This window comes from Rhinopithecus bieti, unplaced genomic scaffold, assembly GCF_001698545.2.
Source record: "Rhinopithecus bieti isolate Rb0 unplaced genomic scaffold, ASM169854v2 scaffold_14741, whole genome shotgun sequence".
NCBI classification, from domain to species: domain Eukaryota; kingdom Metazoa; phylum Chordata; class Mammalia; order Primates; family Cercopithecidae; genus Rhinopithecus; species Rhinopithecus bieti.
In genome coordinates this window covers 381,687-395,441 of record NW_016807965.1, presented here as the reverse complement: position 1 = coordinate 395,441, position 13,755 = coordinate 381,687, and the positions used below count along the sequence as shown (strand labels likewise).

General features: G+C 39.2%; 1 long non-coding RNA gene across 1 annotated transcript in view; it reads left to right on the top strand.

Annotated features, from left to right (window-relative positions):
• Window positions 1-2,367: 2,367 nt before the first annotated feature.
• LOC108537111 (uncharacterized) overlaps window positions 2,368-13,755 on the top strand; it is a 47,473-nt gene continuing 36,085 nt past the window's right edge. Inside the window, exons 1-2 of the long non-coding RNA XR_001887716.1 lie at window positions 2,368-2,445; window positions 10,062-10,202. This is a non-coding gene — a long non-coding RNA (uncharacterized LOC108537111). The remainder of the gene's footprint in view (window positions 2,446-10,061; window positions 10,203-13,755) is intronic.

Genomic DNA, 13,755 nt, shown 5'->3' with positions numbered 1-13,755 from the left:
TTACAAGAGCCTTTGTGATTATCCAATGCAATATCTGTCTACTTCAGGAATCTTCTCTACAACATCCCTGTTGCGCTATCCACCCTCTGCTAAACGACATTGGTAAGAAAATATTTAAGGTCTAAGACACCCAATCAATTGATAGGAAGGACTTCCTTGTGCTGATGCTGCACCTGCATATTCAAAACTTCCATCCACCAGGTTATGGTTCTACAGAGCAGAACTTCCTCTCAATAGCTCCTGTAGCTATTTAAGAAAGCTATAATAGTATGTTGCCTTAATGTCTTCTCAGCTTTAGGCTAACCACTTCCAGTTCTTTCAATTATTCTTCTTTTCAGGTAGTTCCTAGATCTCTCTATTGCTCGTTGACACATTTTAGATTGTCAACAGTCTTCTTTGCTAAAACCCATTTTGTTATTCTGTGTCTCACAGAAAGCAGAGGCACATTATCTGCTATCATTACACTTTTATAGTTGATGGCTATGATCTCTGCCTTCTGCAACCTTCTGTTCTTCTCACAAAACAGAAACTTACTCACTTTCCTTATAGTTCCTTAAAGCCCCTTAAAAAACATTTAATCTCTTTCAAATAGGAGGTGCAGAAACACCCTCCAATATAAAAAGAAACAAGCAAACACACACTAACTTAGTAGAGAGAACAGAATTTTGAAATATATTCCAAAGTATTTAAGCCCCCCAAATTAAAATGAATTAAGACATATGCAAATAGATCATGTTTCCAATAGTTTTTACTGAACATACACACACACACACACATGCATGCACACACCAGCAGCAACTAGTAAAGCCTTTTGCAACTTGTGGTGTTTCCCAATCATCTAAATATACGAAGCTATGAGCAGCTCCAGGCTCTCTTATCTCTCTCACAGACATCTGCCTCCTCTTGGTCCTGGGATTAAATCTTCTCTTGATCACTATCTCACCCTTCAGCTATTCAGTTCCCCATTGACAATGTAAATGTCACTTTGAAATAACTGTCCCTGTGACTTGCTTTGAGGATGCTTGAAAAAGTAGTGCTTTTGCGGAAGTTGATGTTGGGTTATATTATTTCACATAAAACAGAATGTGGTCAGTGGGCAAGTTCTGCTTTTTAAGGGTTTTCTAGTTCACCTTTTAAGAAAGATTTTATGCCAAGAGAAAATAAAAAGTAACTGACCCTACCTTGGGCCACCCCTCCTTTTTTCATGATTATAACATCCATATTATGTCAGGAGACTAACAGGTCATAGGTAGTGGGATTTTTTTTAACTAAAAATTAGTGTCCTCCACTGTTGTACATTTTGCCAAAATGTTTGTTCCATACTGGTGTGGAGTGGAGATTTCTGATGCTTCACGATTCTCAGAAGGCCTTGCCTAGCTGTTCCCCCATCTTTTATCAGCTCTCACAACCCTCTCTTAATAACAAGCCTTAGCCAGGCACGGTGGCTCATGCCTGTAATCCCAGCACTTTGGGAGGCCAAGGTGGGTGGATCAACTGAGGTCAGGAGTTCGAGACCAACCTGACCAATATGGTGAAACCCCATCTCTACTAAAAATACAAAATTAGCCGGGCATGGTGGTGCACGCCTGTAATCCCATCTACTCAGGAGGCTGAGGCAGGAGAATCGCTTGAACCCAGGAGGTGGAGGTTGCAGTGAGCTGAGATCGCACACTCTGGCCTGGGCAACAAGAGTGAAACTCCGTCTCAGAAAAAAAAAAAAAAAAAGAAAAAAAGCCTTAGTAAACCTCTTCTTTTGTTAACACAACCATGGTCCCCATGTGTCCCATGGTATTTTTATAGCATCCCTGACAAGCCTATAAGAAAATGACCAGTAATCTTTGGAGAGAGGAGTCCTAAGTGCTACCATGTGCCCTAGGTTATCTCAAGAATGCTCAGAGCTAAATTTATCAGCTGTGCTATCTGTCACAGCTGACTCCCTCCTCATTCCATAGTCTCATTTGCCTTTTTCTATAATATTACCTTATGTATTTTGTATTGTTAAGATTTCTCCACATCTTATTTGGAAACTGGCAGAGTGCAATAGAAATAAAGAGACTAGATCCATTTTGTCAGCAATGAACTTGAAGCAGTACTTACCTTTCTAGTGCTCAGTTTCCAAACATGAAATAAGAGGGTTCAACTGAATTTTGAGGCCACTTCTAGCTCTCACATTCTCTGACCAGGTGACTTTGGGGTTCTAATCGTGCATTTTAAAATAGAGTCTAAAAGGAATACAGATCCAAGGTTTCCACCTGAATAACAGGGCTGTTTTTCTGCCAACTTTAGGGAAGGAGGAAGGGTATGGAGAGATACCACTGATTCATGAATAGAAGCTACGTCACCCTGGGAAGAAGCTATAAGCTGAATCCACTCCTCATTGTGGCTGAAGTGTGTCTCACTTTTGATCTTTTGAAGGATTCAATCTGGTTTATTCAGAAGGTAGAGGTAAGAAAGTATCAAACTACTTGCAATAGCTTTGTACTAAAGATATTTAAGGGTGCTTCACAGAAAACTGAGATAGGTACTGTGAGCTACACAAAAGGTGGTATTCAATCCAGACATCAGGATCACCAAGGCCCATGAGATCCTACCCATGCCAGAGACAAAATCTTCATTGAAAACTTTCATTATTTACTTGTTCAACAGTCACGAAAAAGTCCCAGCCTAGTGTTAACTGGTTCATCTGGTGACCTGATCTGATCCTCTATGACCCCAGTTACTAAGTGAAATCTAACAAAAGTGAACCATGACCAATTTGCTTTCCAAGCATGCAATTTGGTTCATGAATCTAGAAAACAATAGTGTGAAAAGTCCTTCTCTTTCTAGCTTTGAAAATGATTATTTTTTAAAACCTCATTAGATACCATGTTTCCAGTCCCTCCTTTTTTAAATAAGTTAGTTTAGTTAGAAAAGGCATTTCTGTGATGCATCTAATGGACTTGCTTGCTGCAGTGTGCTGGTAGAAATCTATAAAGAGTAAGTGCTGGGGGTGGGCCTGGAGGGTGGGGAGAAGGAAAGCAAGACACATCTCCTGATGCACAATTCTAAAGAATCCAGTGGTTCTTGAGTATACAGTGTACATATGAGTCAACAAGTAGACAAAGAAAATCCAGACCTTTGATGACCCCTGGTGAATAAACTAAGCACTGCATTGAAATGCAGCTAGAGCCACAGACTTCCCTTGCAGGCAAGCCTCCGGAATGGCTCCTCTCTGAAGTAAGGCAAAAGGTTTTTTCTCCCCCAAGTGCCTGTTTCATTTGTATTACAGACATACCTTACATACTTGAGGCATCTTTATCCTCCTGAATGATTCTCATGTTGGTGATCTCTGTTGGTAGAGACTAAGAAATGTGTATCCAACAGTATTTTCTATTTGTGGTGTGACCTCTTAGACCCGAACATTGTTATTCACGGAACACTGAAGAATTCAGTGACCTCCATAAAGCAAGATCTGTAACTTTCTTTCAGATTAGGTATATATTTAGTATTTTTATGGAATAATTATGAAGAATAAATCAACCATCTTACAGAACTCAAATTTAAGATCAGAGTTTAAAGGTAATCCCTTGTCTGTAACTGCTGAGTACCAGATAAAATACTCTTCTAGGCAGCAAAAGTCTGCATTTTTATAAACAGCTGTATGTGACCAGCATGTGGTACATGCAAGCCAGAAAGCAGGCTGTATTTTGTCAGCTTGTAGAAGAGAAGGGAAATTTGCCATTGTAAAAGAAGGAAGCAGAGAGGGGAGGCGCAGAGAATGAAATATTTTTGTTGTACACCCCAGGCATCCAATTATAAAAGAAATGCCAAATCCCTATTTGTAATAATCCAGAATGGCACCTACCTGATAGAGTTATATAGAATGGAATACAAAACAGTTTATACTGTTAATACAGTTTAGCTTATTAGTCATTTGCATACCATAACTATTGGTTTTTAAGTTTTTGTTGCCTGAACAGGAATTATTTTTTATATCTCTCAGATTGGTGTACACAGGGTGCTGAATTGTTGAATTTATTCCCTCTCCCTTCACCCTTTTTAATCACCACAGACTAAGGAATGCCCTTTTTCTCCGCTATGGTTTGAATGTTCCCTCCAAAACCCATGATGACACTTAATTTCCAATAAAATGGTATTGGGGAGTGGGGCCTTTGAAAAGTGATGTGGTCATGAGGGTTCTGCCTGGTGAATGGCTGTTACAAGAGTGGGTTAGTTATCTCAGAAGTGGGGTCCTGATCAAAGGGTAAGTTTGGCCCCCATTTTCTCTCTGCCTCATGCACTTGCTCACCACTTGAGGCCTTCTGCCATGGATGACACACGGGGCCATGCTACTGGACTTCCTAGCCTCCAGAGCCAAATCAACTTCTTTTTTTAAATGAATTACCCAGCCTGTGATATTATGTTAAAACAGCAGATAAATAGACTAATAAAATCTCTTTAAAAATGAACTAAGTTAAAATTTTTTTTAAATACAAAGCATTACATATTCCAAATATGTGCTTCAGCTTCATGGGTAGGCATCTCAGTCTCTCCATGGGGATCACAGGGGCTCAAGTAAACATAAGTCATCACTTTCTTTTGTGACCTTCAGCATATTCTTCTGGATGAGGAGGCTGGCATTCAGGAAATTTAATCAAAAGCCAGAGGTCTAAAATTTCAAAGGTGGAAAGAATCTTAGAAATTGTTTTGTTTAGTTCCTCCAATTAGTTTGAACATGAGAAAACTGAAACCTAGAATTGGGTGATGTTTCTAATACAGCACAACTAAACACAGAGATCTCTTTCTTCCCAGTGTAGCTGTCTGTCCTTTCCATCACTCTGCCTTTGAGGCATGTTGAACATTCTGTGTCTTTATAGAGGACAGCCATGCCACCCTTGGGAGTATCGAGTAAATTGTTAAATAAAAAAATGAGGTGAAGAGGGGATATAATGAAACATTAATATGAATTTAAGAAACAACTCAATTTGGAGGAACATTTATATAATTTTCAGTTTCTTTTTCAAATTAGAAAAAGTAGTTTTGATTTTAACCACAAAGATCCATTTGTGTTTATTACTTCATTGCATGTTTTAATGACAAGTTATAGCATTATATATAGCACATTATAGTGTGAAAAGTATGTCATGATACTATTATTGGTGTGATTAGGTATGTGTCCCACCATGTGGTTGAAGGACAAACAAATTACTAAGAATCTATGCACGGTGTGTCTCATTGCTACAAGTATTTTCTGAGACTTTTAACCCAGATATGATGCATTTTGAAATCTTTATCTCACGTTTGAAGTTTGCTCATCTTTCATTTCTATATGAAGTACATATCCCATTTGAGTAAGTATAGCATTAAAAAGGCTCTTAGGGCTGGGTGCAGTGGTCATGTCTGCAATCCCAGTGCTTTCGGAGTCTGAGGCAGGACGATTGCTTGAAGCCAGTGTTCAAGACCACCCTGTGTAACAGAGCAAGACCCCATCTCTACAAAAAATTTAAAAATTAGCCAGATATGGTGGCATGCACCTGTAGTCCTAGATACTCAGGAGGCTGAGACAGAGAATTTCTTGAGCCCAGGAGTTCAAGGTTACAGTGAGCCATAATTACACCACTGCATCCTGGCCTAAGCAACAGTGAGACTCTATCTCTAAAAGAAAAGAAAAGGCTCTCCAGTAGGCCACGGAGGCAGAAAAGTATCTGTGTATAAAGTGTTGGAAGATATGTCCAAATACCTTCGAACTAAAAGTCATGTGCTCTAAGCCACCAAATACAATATGGGACTGTTCAATGAATCTTTCCTTTCAAAAGATCAACTGGGCATGATATGAGGTTCTTAGTAACCTGATCAAGGTTTGTTTCCCAGTTTTGAATCTGTAGAAACCAACAAATTTAATGGAAAGGTAGCAAGGTTTAATGGAAAAAGCACTGGGAATCTGAAGACTTGACTTTGCAATCCATCTCTACCCTCTATAGCTGTGTAACTTTGGGCAAATTCTTTAGCCTTTCTTAATGAATGAACTCAATAATGGAGGTTAAGGAAAATTAACTCTGGCATATGTGGCTGCAACTTGAAGTTCTTCTGGACCTGGTTGTAGGGTAGTAATTTTGGGAGCCATAGCACAGGAGTAGTATGAGCTAGACTGATTGTAGAGCCTGCTATAGCATCTACACAAGAACATCTCCACAGGAGTAACCAAGCATCCCCTGGACTGGGCAAGACCAGTGTTCAGTGGCCACAGCTCTGGCTGAAGTTTGGCACCTATAAACTGAAGAACTATCAAGCTTCTTCTTCATCTAAGTATAGGTGGTTTGACTTTTTATGCACGGGTGTGTGGCAGAGTAGGGGAGTAGGTATGTATCAAATGATGTATCCTAGATTTTCTTCTTTAAATGGCAGGTTTAGACTCAAGCAATTAATTGCAAAAAATAATGCAAGCATGAGCAGTTTCACTTGAAGTTTAGATTTCTTGCACATCGTGCTGCTAAGGAAAATTAATAATTTTACTGACAATTCAACCAATTTTGAAAAACAAGCTCTTCTGGCATTGAAAACAAAAGCAAAACAAATAAAAAAACCTTAAATGTAGAAAAGTGATACGATTTACACTGTTCACCATAGTACAATCTTTCCTAGAGGATGGTGTTACAATCTCCCAGGATGATGGCCAGGTGTGGTGGCTCATGCCTGTAATCCAAGCACTGTGGGAGGCCGAGGCAGGTGGATTACTTGAAGTCAGGAGTTTGAGACCAGCCTGGCCAACACGGTGAAACCCTGTCTCTACTAAAACTACAGAAATTAGCAGGGTGTGGTGGCACGCACCTGTAATCACAGCTACTTGGAGGGCTGAGGTGGGAGAGTCACTTGAACCCAGGAGGCGAAGATTGCAAGCGGAGATCCTGCCACTGCACTCCAGCCTGGTTGAGAGGAAGTCACTTTTTCTTTTCTTTTCTCTTCTTTTTTTTTTTCTTTATTTTGAGACAGGGTCTTGCTTTGCCACCCAGACTGGAGTGTAGTGGCCTGATCTCAGCTCACTGCAACCTCCACCTCCCGGACTCAAACCATTCTCCCACCTCAGCCTCCCGAGTAGCTGGAACTACCATCACGCACCACCATGCCTGGCTAATTTTTGTATTTTTGGTAGAGACAGAGTTTCATCATGCTGCTCAGGCTGGTCTTGAACTCCTGAACTCAGGTGATCCACCCACTCGGCCTCCCAAAGTGCTCAGATTACGGGCGTAAGCCACCACTCCCAGCCAGGAAGACAATTTTTCTGATTTCATACATGTCACATGTCCCTTTCCCTCTTAGAATGACTGTTTAATTTCACGACAGTATTTATTAATGGATGTGAGTTGTACATGTAAAAAATTATGGAGCCAGAAAAGCAGTTGCAAAATTTGTATTTAGCCACAAGGGCAAGTAGATAAAAAGGAATTGATTTATGATGTGGCATAAGGTTCTAGAACTGCTCAAATGAAAGAAAATATTTTTCAGCTATCTAGAAATGTGTTATTCAATCCAACAATTATTTATTCTATGTTACCTTAAATTTCCTGCAGTGATGCCTCATGGCATCTAAGGCCTTTAATGATTTGTGATCTATCTGTCTGCTTGATCTCCTTTCACTGGCTTTTTGAGTTACAGTAATTCAGAATTTTTAACTTTGTTTGAAAACATTATGCTGTTCCATGCCTCTACTCCTTGACATACTGTTTCTTTTTTTTCTGGATTGTCTTCCTCCCCTAGTGAATTCCTACTCGTTCTTAAAGACCTGGCTCAAATGCCTTTTGTCACCTGCCTTTACCATGAGTAGGCACAATTAATTGCTGTTTTCCCTGCATGTGTCACATTGTATTCTAATTATTTGTAAGCAAGTATTTTAACCATCCAGACTATAAACTCCAAAGAGCAATGACTGTGTTATTTGTCATTCTTCCCCAATTCCTGGAACATAGTCTTTAAGCACCATTTTTGAATGAATGAATAGACACAAGCATAAATTCTAAGCATTGCGTCGAAGAGGTGGTAGGTTGAGCTACAACAATGAAGACATGGCCTTTAACCTAAAGAAGATTATAATCACAGATAGGAAATGAACATCTTAATCCAATCTTCACTCAAAGACAGATTTCCAAGGCTTGTCCTGAAGATATGAAGTGCTGTAGGAGCATGTGAGCCTAACAGTAAAAGTTTTGTTGAAAGAATAATGAATAAAATAAACATTTATTGAATAAGTAACAAAGGACAATGATGAGAGAGTTATTGTAATGGATAAACAGTAAATATTTGGTGGAAAAGACAATATTTGAGTTGAGGTTTAAAATCTTTACCACTGAGCAGTGGAAAAGATTGCAAAGATTGAGCAGTAGTGCTGGTAAAAGCAGAATCATAAAAACATGATGTGTTGGGGAAATGAAAAGCAATCCAGTTGGTTAGAACATACTGAATATAGGAAGGGATGTTAAGAGATTTGTCTGAAGATCTGTATTGCAAGTACTATGAAAGCTTTGGATTTTATGGGAAAAGCAGTGAGGAGCTGTTGAAGGTTTTAGAGCAGAGGAGTGAAATGAGCTATAAATACCTGTGTTGAATAAGGATTAAATGAGCTAATGTATAGAAAGTGCTTGGAATAGTGGTTTGTACATAGTGAGTAACTCATGCATTTTTGTTATTATAGTCAGATATTTTCTGGAAGAAGAAATAATGTGGGAAGAGATTGAAGTCAAGAAAAAAATATAAGCCATAGCAATAGTTCAGATAAAAGATAACAAATTTCTAAATCTAGACAGAGGTTGTAGGCATGAAAAGGAAAAGATTATATTCAAATGACATTTTAAAGGTACAATGGAGGTAACTTGACCACCAATCGGTGATCCTAGAGCAATTTAGCCTTGCCATATAAAAGAGTGGTGGTATAAAAACAATGAAACCAGAGGATTGGGTGGTCTGGAAGGCAGGTAATGTGTGTTTTGGATATGTTGAGCTGGATGGATCTTGGGACTCAAAAATGTCTACCGACCCAGTAGATGTATGGGTCTGAGGTCCAAGAAAGAGAAATAGACGAGAGATATAAATTTTGTGAATCACCATAGAGGTGATCATTGACACCATGCAAGTGTAGAGGAAGAAGAGTGCTGAGAGCAGAAAATTGGTGACCACCAATTTTTTGCAGCAATCTGACCTTGTGTCTGATAATCCTTGAGAGTTGCAGAGTGTCTTCCTTTCTTGCCGGTCATGCTATTTTGGGTACCAGTGGATGTTGTGTGCAGGAAAATCAGAACACAGGGCAAGGCAACATACATATGTATAAGCTGAGTCAACTTAATCAATAACCTTCTTATTTTAACAAAATATAGGTGCTTTAAAAGGGCAAAGTAAGCATGCTAAGATTCCACCATAGTGCCCCTTAGTGTAATTCTAACCTGATCATTGACATACTTCAAATTAGGGAAATGCTTCTTCATTAGGAGAAAGCTTTTTTTGTTGTTGTCTCTTGATTCTGATATTGCATGGAAACTGACTTTTAATGATGTGTCTCACAGCTTTCACTTCACAATTGTTTTTAAATGGTTATACCTTATAATACTTTATAATTGTATAGCTCTTTGCAGCTCATAAAACACTCATCAGATTTTCTCAGTAACTTCATAAGATAGGTTGTATTTATTCCCATTTTACAAACATAAAAATTGAGTTGGAGGCATCATGACCTGATCATGATATTGAAAGGAAACTTCTGTGCAGCTGAACTTTAAAAACTGAAATATAACTAGATGCTTTAGAATGATCATCTTTCTTAATTTGTTGCATGTGGTCATTATTGATCCATGCAAGTTACTCTTTTATTTTTCTGTTCTTCATATCTCATTCTCCATTTCTAATTCTTTTTATTACCACAATAGGCACATACTTTCATATATATTGTATGTAATGTAGAGTGAAAAAGGGAGCAGAATGAGATGTGTGGAATTTATAATATACTTGTAGAAAAATCTATGTGTTATTTATGGATAAGTTTATATGTGTATAGGGTGGAGGAACAAGAATATTAAAACCTCTCTTCTGTCTCCTAGGAGGCTTTTGGAAATTCTACTTTCCAGTGAAGGCATCTTCAGGTGTGGAGAACTGGTTGTCAAACTTGAGCATGAATCAGAAGCTCCTGAGGGTTTCTGAAAACACAGATTACTGGGTCCCCTGCCAGAGTTTCCTATTCAGTAAGTCTGGGATATGCCTGAGAATTTACATTTCTAACAAGTTGCTGGGCAATGCTGATTCTGCTGATCTGGGACCACACTTTGGGAGATGTAGGCATAGGGGGAAAGGAAAACCTAAGGGATGGGCATGTAATCCGCAGGACTTTTTCAAATTTATCAACTGTCACCAAACTCTTTTTCCTTTCAAACAAACACAAAATTTATTTTATTTCATTTTTAAATGTTTTTTTCTTCCAATTTGTATTTTAGATTCACTGGTACATGTGCAGATTTGTTACATGGGTAAATTGCGTACTTTGGGGGTTTGGTGTACCAATTATTTTGTCACCCAGGTTATAAACATACTACCCTGATAGGTAGTTTTTCCATTCTCACCCTCCTCCCATCCTCACCCTCAAGTTGGCTCCATTGTCTATTGTCCCCTCCTTAGTGTCCAGGTGTACTCAGTGTTTAGTTCCCACTTACATGAGAATGTGCGGTATTTGGTTTTCTGTTTCTGCATTAATTCACTTAGGACAAGGCCTCCAGCTACATCCATATTGCGGCAAAGGACATGATTTTGTTCTTTCATGGCTGCATAGTATTCCATAGTGTATATGCACTACATTTTCTTTATCCAATTCACCACTGATAGGCATCTAGGTTGCTTCTATGTCTTTGCTTTGAATAGTGCTGCAATAAACATACACATGCATGTATCTTTATGGTGGAACAATTTATATTCCTTTGGGTATGTACCCAATAATGGGATTGCTAGGTCAAATGGTAGTTCTGTTTTAAGCTCTTTGAGAAATCTCCAAATGGCTTTCCAGTGACTAAACTAATTTACATTCCCACCAGCAGTGCATAAGCATTGCTTTTTCTATGCTACCTTGCCAGCATCTGTTATTTTTTTGACTTTTCAATAATAGCCATCCTGACTGGTGTGACATGACATCTCAGTGTGGTTTTCATTTGCATTTCTCTAATGATAGTGATGTTGAACATCTTTCTCATGTGCTTCTTGGCCACATGTATGTCTTCTTTTGAGAAGAATCTGTTCATGTCCTTTGCCCATTTTGTAATGGGTTTTTTTTTTGGTTTTTTTTTTTTTTTTTTTTGCTTGTTAATTTGTCAATTTTGTTTTGTTGCTATTGGTTTTGGAGTTTTCATCATGAAATCTTTGCCAGGGCCTGTGTCCAGAATGGTATTTGCTGGGTTTTCTTCTAGGGTTTTTATAGTTTTAGATTTTACATCTAAGTCTTTAATACAAAAATGTCTTTCACCTTTTTTGTATATGGTGAAAGGAAGGGATCCAGTTTAAATGTTTTGCATATGGCCAGCCAGTTATCCCAGCAGCATTTATTGAATAGGGAGTCCTTTCTCCATTGTTCATTATTATTGACTTTGTCAAAGATCAGATGGTTGTAGGTATGTAGTTTTATTTCTGGGTTCTTTAACCTCTTCCATTGGTCAATATGTCTGTTTTTTTATCAGTACCATGCTGTTTTGGTTAATGTGGCCGTGTAGTATAGTTTGAAGTTGGGTAACGTAATGCCTCTGGCTTTGTTCTTTTTGCTTACTATTGCTTTGGTTGTTTGGGCTCTCTTTTGGTTCCACACAAATTTTATAACAGTTTTTTTCCAGTTTTGTGAAAAATATTATTGGTAGTTTGATAGGAATAGCTTTTTTTTTTTTTTTTTGAGACGGAGTCTCGCTCTGTCGCCCAGGCTGGAGTGCAGTGGCGGGATCTCAGCTCACTGCAAGCTCCGCCTCCTGGGTTCACGCCATTCTCCTGCCTCAGCCTCCCACGTAGCTGGGACTACAGGCGCCCGCCACCTCGCCCGGTTAGCTTTTGTATTTTTTAGTAGAGACGGGGTTTCACCATGTTAGCCAGAATGGACTCGATCTCCTGACCTCATGATCCGCCCGTCTCGGCCTCCCAAAGTGCTGGGATTACAGGCTTGAGCCACCGCGCCCGGCCAGGAATAGCTTTGAATCTATAAATTGCTTTGGGGAGTATGGCCATTTGAACAATACTGAGTCTTCTTATCCACGAGCATTGACTATTTTTCCATTCGTTTGTGTCACTTCTGATTTCTTTGAGCAGTGCTCTGCAATTCTCATTGTAGAAATCTTCACCTCCCTGGTTAGCTTTATTCTTAGGTATTTTATTCTTTTTGTGCTATTGTAAATAAGATTGTGTTCTTGATTTGGTTCTCAGCTTGGATATTATTGATGTATAGAAATGCTACAGATTTTTGTACATTCTAAGTCCCTTTCTGGCTTTTTTTGTTGACTCCTGTTGTCATTCTGTTTCCCTCCAGCTCTGCCTATAGTTTGGTAGAGTGGACAGAGAGGAAAGAGTTGTAGCCAAATAAATCAACTCTGCCACTTTGATTAATGTCTGAGCAAATTACTTAATTTCCTGCTATACTAGTATTCTCATTTCTACAGACCACAAAAATACTGCTAGTAAATCTTAAACTTTATTCAGTAATTTCATTGTTCATAGTAATATTGGCATTACTAGTCTGAAACCATGTTATGAATATTATAAAATACGGCAAGTCAGTTATTGGAAATCAAGATATTCTAGATACAAGAAAACAGATATAAAACCAAGTAAGTTCAGCAAAAACTCTAGACTGTCAAATGAGAATTGAAAATATTATTATTAATTTCTGCTATTAAAAAATAAATTTCCTAGATCTGCCCACTGATAGGACCTAGAACAATGACATAATGGTAGTAATAAGCATTCCTGGTTCCTTGATTTTGGTTTCTAAATACTATTTCCTACTAAAAGGACTCGAGCTCCTTTAAGAAATATGTGATTTGGCTAGGCATGGTGGCTCATGCCTGTAATCTCAGCACTTTGGGAGGCCAAGATTGGTGGATCACTTGAGGTCAGGAGTTTGAGAACAGTCTGGACAACATGGTGAACCCCCATCTCTACTAAAGATACAACAATTAGATGGTCATGTTGGCGTGCACTTGTAATCCCAGCTACTTGGGAAGCTGATGCAGGAGAAATGCTTGAACCCAGGAGGCAGAGGCTGCAGTGAGCTGATATCATGCCACTGCACTCTAGCTTGGGGGACAGAATGAGACCGTCTCAAAAAACGGGGGGAATAATATGTGAATATGTGATTTTTGGTCTGAGGCAGCAGTTGTACAAGGTGAGCAAGGACATTTTTGGGGTCAGAAAGCTAAGAAGTATTTAAAGATTAATGGGAGAATGATAAAAGTAGACAGACTTCAAGATGGCTGAATAGGAACAGCTCCAGTCTCCAACTCCCAGCGCGAGCGACACAGAAGACCGGTGATTTCTGCATTTTCAACTGAGGTACTGGGGTCATCTCACTGGGGAGTGCCGGACAATTGGTGCTGGTCAGCTGCTGCAGCCCGACCAGCGAGAGCTGAAGCAGGGCGAGGCATTGCCTCACCTGGGAAGTGCAAGGGGGAAGGGAATCCCTTTTCCTAGCCAGGGGAACTGAGACACACAACACCTGGAAAATCAGGTAATTCCCACCCCAATACTGCGCTTTAAGCAAACGGGCACACCAGGAGA